Source organism: Molossus molossus, unplaced genomic scaffold (assembly GCF_014108415.1).
Source record: "Molossus molossus isolate mMolMol1 unplaced genomic scaffold, mMolMol1.p scaffold_m16_p_2, whole genome shotgun sequence".
Lineage (NCBI taxonomy): Eukaryota > Metazoa > Chordata > Mammalia > Chiroptera > Molossidae > Molossus > Molossus molossus.
This window is the reverse complement of record NW_023425355.1, coordinates 30,549,938-30,556,719: the sequence shown is the minus strand read 5'-3', so window position 1 is coordinate 30,556,719 and position 6,782 is coordinate 30,549,938. Positions and strand designations below refer to the sequence as shown.

Here is a 6,782-nt window from a genome sequence, read left to right as displayed (position 1 = left end):
TTGTAGTGCATATTGCATTTTCAATAAAGACACAAGTTGGCAATGCATTAGTTGTGAGTGCTAAGTGGGATAAGTATATTATGCATGGGAATGGCTAAGGGAATGCCATTCAAGCAGAATGTCAGAGGCCCCCTTGCGTGCCATACATAGTCTTGAGTCACCATCAATAGGCCATGCACATCACCGAGTTCTGTAAGTGCCCATGGGGGGTTTACATTGACCACACATTCTCCTTCCACACCTCCTCCCCCCACCATCTTCATTCCCACCTGCCCCATTGAGAGCACATGTATGTGCAAGATGGGGAAGGGCGAATCTCCAATGAGAAAACTATTTCCAAGGAGGGCCATGTACCATTCATGCCAGGGATTCAACAACCATAGACTCTAAGGGAAAATTCTTAAGAGAATACTCACAGGGCTCTAAGGGAAGGTGGCAACCAAACATCCATCCATACTCCAAATTCTGTTCACTGCCCTCTATGTTGTGGTGGCGTTGGAAAAGGAACCATTCTCTTTCAGAGACACAAGAGAGGGCTACATTAAGATCAGAAAAGGGATCTTTATTTTCTTACCCCCAGGCCAAGAGAGCCTATTGTTATAGCATCCCCAGCACAGAGGCAGACAGTCACATCATCAAGTGTATTTGTCACCATTAACATCCAAGAGATGGCTCCCTGAACAATGTTCCAGAATAAGCGGACATTGAACAGAAGCAGACCTTTTCTTTCATGCTGTCTTCATGTAAAACTGCTAGGAGAGAAAACAAGAAAAACAAAAACAAGGTTGGGGAAGGAGACCAGGTCCATTGTTTTTAAAACAGTATTTTTAGTAGAACTTTGGCTTTTGCTCAATCTCTGGCATTTTATGGTAATTTTATGAACACGGTTATACTAGGAAATGACTGTAATGACTTCAGATAAGGGTGGCACGGTAACACCAGAATTTCCTCTCCCAGGAGGTAGGTTGGGAGGAGGTGAGGTAGCAAAGACAAGTTTCACAGTTGTTATATGTTCCTAGCTTGAAGGGAGGCTTAATTTTCTTGGGAAAGCATATGTTTTTTGCAGTATTGTCTGTTGATTTTTCATTGCTTTCCTCACTTCACACATATGGATGCCAAATGTCAGCAAAGCAGTTTTACCTAATGTGTAATTTCTGCAATGAGGAGGATATTACTACCCCAGAGGCCCCAATCCCTGTTGGGAGTGAGGAACATCCAAGAAGGCACCTGTGCATGCCACTGACATCCTCAATGACATCCTCAATAGGTGATTTTAAAACCCAGCCATTCTTGCCCGATCGGCGTGGCTCAGTTAGTTGAGCATCATCCTGTGCACCAAAAGATTGCCAATTTGATTCCATGTCAGGACACATACCTGGGTTTTTGGTTTGATCCCCAGTCAGGGAACATACAAAAGGCAACAGATAAATATTTCTTCTTCCTCTCTCTCTCTCTCTCTCTCTCTCTCTCTCTCTCTCTCTCTCTCTCTCTCTCTCTCCCTCCCTCCCTCCCTCTCCATGAACTTGAGTAAGAATTAAAAGAAAAACCCAGCCATTCTTATTTCCCAATGTTAACCCCTTTTCTTCTTGTTAAATCTGGTTCCTCAATGCTTTAAGTCCTCTTAGAATTAAAGAATCTGTACAATAAAAGCTATAACACCCCATACAGCCCTGCCACCCTGAGACTCAAAATCAAACATCTAGTGCACAAATCCTGCAATTAACTCTCATAACTAGTTTGACACACACAAACAACATCTTTTTTTTCATCTCTGGCTGCTTGGAATAAACAAAAATGAATCCTCTTTCCCATAAGTGGATGGGTCTTCATGAGATATACACACTAATTTAAAATTAATACCTACTTTTTCCAGATGCCCAATGATTTAAAGAAGGGTGGGGGAATGGGGCAGAGGAAATATGTAAAAACATTTCTGCATAAAGCTTCCCCTCAGTCTAGGTTTTCAAAGGAAGAGATCTTTTCAAATAATCCCACAAAGTGTATCCCTCTTAAAGTACACTTCAAATATCTCTAATGCCTGGATCATAAATTATAATGTAAGAAAATTATTTTGATTAAAATTTTTTAGAAACTGGCTATCAAGAAAAACAATTTCAAGAAGAGTACAGGAGCTTCAGCATTTCACAGTAATAATTCTAGATGTGCTCTTTCTGAAGTTGTTTCACATTGAAAAACACATGACAGGGAGCTTTCACTATAGTCACTTTCATGGTCAAATTAAATGGAGAAGCCATGAAATCTTTGAGGGGAAATAAAGTATTATTATTATTATTATTATTATTATTATTATTATTATTAAAGCTAGATTACGTGATCTGGATCTTGTTTCAAAGAAATCTAATCAGCACTTCAGTGATGTAACCTAGAAGTGCTTGGGAATAAAATTTGCAGTCATTATTTGGACTACAAATCCTTAGGGGGAGGGGGAGCAGAGTGCAAGGAAAGAAGAGACTAGAAATGATTCTTTAGCTGAGAGTGCAAGGGTCTCCTTTGAAATAGGTGTGAAAATTGACTTTTAAAAAAAGAGTTACTGTATATGTATAAAAAATGGGGAAATGAGGTTCAATCTGAGTTGTTTTCGAAAGGACAATCAGATATTTGCTTGCATTCTGATCATGAAGTGTTATAACTAAAACTGGGCATGCTCTGAGCATCAGCATACTGTTTTCCCACCCAGTCATTTGATGCTGGTGTGACTTTAGGAAATGCTGAAAACCTGAAAGTAAAATAATGATGCTAAATAATAAGAGCCCTTCCCTGAATTTCTTGATTGGTAAATCCAACTTTGTCTAATTTGAATCCTGTAGCCCAGGGCCTCCTGCTGATGGAGCTGGGGAATTAATATAAAGCAGTACCTGACTGGGTTTCTCAAATCTTGAGTGGACGCTCTCTAGAGGCAAATCATATCACAACATAACCCTCGTCACATACCCTTCTTCCTAAGAATGCTGCATGAAATTATTTTTATTTGGGGATTCATTTGAGGTCTTCCTAATGTTCACTCCCAGTTAGTTAAGACAATGGGATGTCCCAGAGAATAAAGCCTTACCTCAGCTCTTTTTCTTAACAGACACTTTCTCATTTTCCTTCAAGGAACTTTCACACAAGAGCAACTTAATTTGGCAAATGAGACAAACTTGTTTGCATCCTGCAGTAAAAGGATGGCAACAAGAGGGAACCTGTTTCATCCTTTCATGCCACTCTTCCAAGCAAAGTATCATTCTTCTTCTGAGGGACACTCAGCTCAGAAGAAGAGACCCTGGTATTCTTTCTGAACTGGAGGAAGCTTTCATGGTCATCCAGTCCACCCCCTTAATTTTACACAGGCACAGAGCAGGGAATGGCCTGCTGGAGGTAGCATGCAGATTTTATCCTAGAGAATGCCAGCCTCTGTGTGGTCATGCCCTCCCTTGGGCCCGAATTTCCAAGCTAGGGGCAGCACACACCAGCCCAGATTCAGCTCTTCAGTGCTCATCAAATCCATCTACACAGATTTCTTTCCTTCAAGGGGCTACAAACCCAAGGCTCCTCCCCAAGCCTTGGCACTGGACCATTTTACCTCTAGGAAAAGTAAGGATGCAGTATCCTGGTGTTCACTCTTGAACGCTGAACAGCAGGGGCTTGAGAGAGTGATCCAGTTTGTACCCTCTTCACAAAAGACCAAGTGTGCTTCACTACAATAACCCTTGACTCCCCCAATCCCCTTGCAAAGCTGTGCCTGCCAAATGGCAGCACAACACATAACCAACAGCCAGCTCTGGGCTTGTGTTGAATTAACATTTTTTGTAAAGTAGGCTAATAGTTTGGAAACTGTCATTATGCAATTAGTATTCATTTTGAAATGTGGTTATTTATGCTTTGCCTTGATCAATGTCACTCTCACTACTTCTCATACGTCACTGCAACACTGTGAGACAGGGACCCATGATCCAACAGTTTAAATTTATTTTTCAAACACGCCCTGATGGTTGTATGTTTCCCCATGCAAAGTGTATATTTTAAGGAAACTGTCTGGATTCCCAACATTTACATGCAAATATTTTTAGACTCTAGAAATACAAGACTCCTTCTGAAAGCACACTGTGTTGTGCTTCACAAACAATGGGACACAGTGATTGAAGAGGCAGCACACAGGCATGGGCAGCATAATTGATACACCTGGAGCCTTCTGACAAACAGCCCCCAAACAAAACTAGGGCCTCTATAAGAACTGCAAAGTTGGAACACTATTTTCTATTCTTGGTCCAAGAATCTTGGTTTAGGAAAAAAACAAAAGGTAGAATAGAGACCAAGGAATAGTCTCTAATGTTCTCCCTTGAACAAGGGAGACAAATAAATGAACCAAATGATGTTTGAAAATCAGGAGTGGGAAAGGAGGCCATGGTGACATAGGAGAGAAAGAAATTCATGTCCATGGCTGGGCCCAGAGCTGTTGCTGGGTTTCGGGCGGGGGGGGGGGGGTGGCAGTGGGGGAACAAGGAGGTGGCCCTGGTCAGCTGAGCTTTACAAAAAAAATAAAAGAGAAAAACAGAAGTCAGGTCAATATGTCAATCAGTCCCTAACATCTTCTTTTATAGTTCCCATTACAAGGTAAAGTAAGAGGCTCCTCTTTTCCTCTCATATCTACTTTAACCCAACTGACCACCTTAAGGGCTCTCACCAGGATTGAAATATTCATGAGAAAAGTGGGAATGTCAGGACAGAGAGGGGGTCCTACAATATGATTGTCCCTGGCACAGGTCTCCAGCCCCAGAACCTCAAAAACCACCCAAGATGCCCCAGCGTGTGTGGCTCAGTTGGTTGGAACATAGTTCCATAAACCAAAAGATGGCAGATTTGATTCTTAGTTGGGGCACATACCCAGGTTTCGGATTCAGTCATGTTATGTGTAGGAGGCAGCAGATCAATGTCTGTCTGTCTGTCTCTTTTTCTCTCTCTACCTTTCTCACCCCTTCCTCTCTATTTTATACAAGAAAAATAAAGTGAATTAAACCTGTTTTGTTGTTGTTGTTGTTTTTTTATCCTCACCTGAGGACATTTTTTGATATTTTGCTCAGATAGAATGGGAGGAAGAGAGAGAGAGAGAGAGAGAGAGAGAGAGAGAGAGAGAGAGAGAGAAACATAGATGTGAAAGGAACACATCGAGGGGCTGCCACCCACACGACCCAAACAGGGCCGGGGTCAAACTGCAACCGAGGTACGTGCCCTTAGTGGGAACCGAACCCGGGTCTCTCCAGACCGCAGGCCAACGCTCCAACCACTGAGCCAAACCGGCCAGGGCAAACCTGTTTTTTTTTTAATAAAAAAAAAAAAACACCCAAGATGGTTCTGTTTCTTCATTTTAACCAGAAGGAACTTCTAAGGATGTCCAGCGAATTCCCTGGGCCCACCTACCATGTCAAAACCTCAACTCCAAAAGGGAGTCAGACAGAAATATTACAAGGTGTTAAATTGGTTCTTCTGATGTTTATTTAACACAGAGACTTAAACTTCAGGCATCCCCGTGGCCAAATCTGTTTTTCCACAAGATGAATATATTATATAACCTCTTTATTCTCCCTATCACTTTGTTGAAGAGAAGGTTCAATCCATTAATTTCAAACAGCAAGTAAGGAGATTGTTTCCCAGCTGTGATCCTAGTAAACATGTGGAACATGAAGAGATGAGGAAGTCATCACAAGTCATGAAGCTGCTATCCAAGTGTATCAAGCAAAGCCAAAGCCAGAAATCAAGGTCCATTCACCTCATTCTACTTCTTATAATTTCTTCATCTGGGGACCATGAGAAAGTCTCAGTCCACAGGCAAAATTCAAATGAAATTTTTAAAAGAAATTTGTCTTTAACTGGCTTTTCTTTCTCTTGTCAAATGGGGGTGGAACTTTATTTGTATATTTTCTAAGGGTTCCAATCTTCTCATGAAATTTTATGCAGGTAAGAAGCTGTGAGACAGAGATTCCTTAAGTACCCATTGGGAGAATTCTTATCAGGACAGGAGTAACTACTCTGTGCTGCCTACTTCTTTCCCCTCTGCTCCATATGTACCACAAAATAGTCATTGCACCCTGGCCAGTTTGGCTCAGCAGTTAGAGCGTTAGCCTGCAGAACAAAGAATTGCAGGTTCGATTCTGGTCAAGGGCATGTACCTCGGTTGCAGTTGCAGCCCTGGTCAAGGTCGTGCCGGAGGCAATCAATCTCACATCGCTGTTTTTCTCTCTCTCTTTCTCTCTCCCTTCCTCCCTCCCACTCTATTTGAAGATAAATGGAAAAGTATCTTTGGGTGAGGATTAAAAAAATTGTTATTGCATGTGATGGTGAGTTCAGCAATTAGTGAAAAGAAGCTCTGGAAGCCCACTCTGCCCTCTCAGCACTGGTCTAGCTCCTTCATTATTTTTTCCAAAGCCAGAGGGTCTTTTTGATTTTCCAAAATTCCAGAAAACTCCTTTTTCATAGTACCCTCAGTTCCTCCTTTGTTAAATAGCCTTTATCCCCAGAAAATTTGTGAAACATGAACATCATGGTTTCTATAGTGTGTCCCATTTGAGACGGCATTTTGGCGAGGTCTTGGCCAGAGGCATGGCAGAATCACTGGAGTGTCTGGGAGGCATGACCAGTGAGCAGAGCACCCCTCAGTGTGTGCCTTAGTGGGGGGGGTAGGGAGTAGTCAAATGGTATTTTTAATAACTCTATTAATAGCCCCCACATTTCAGGGCCTCTGCACAAGTGTAGCTTGTTCTCCCACATAACTGAAAAAGCCTTATAAT

At 41.9% G+C, this 6,782-nt stretch overlaps 1 pseudogene; it reads right to left on the bottom strand.

Moving 5' to 3' along the window:
- Window positions 1-6,033: 6,033 nt before the first annotated feature.
- On the bottom strand, window positions 6,034-6,570 carry LOC118636632 (annotated as a pseudogene).
- Between the last annotated feature and the right edge of the window lie 212 nt (window positions 6,571-6,782).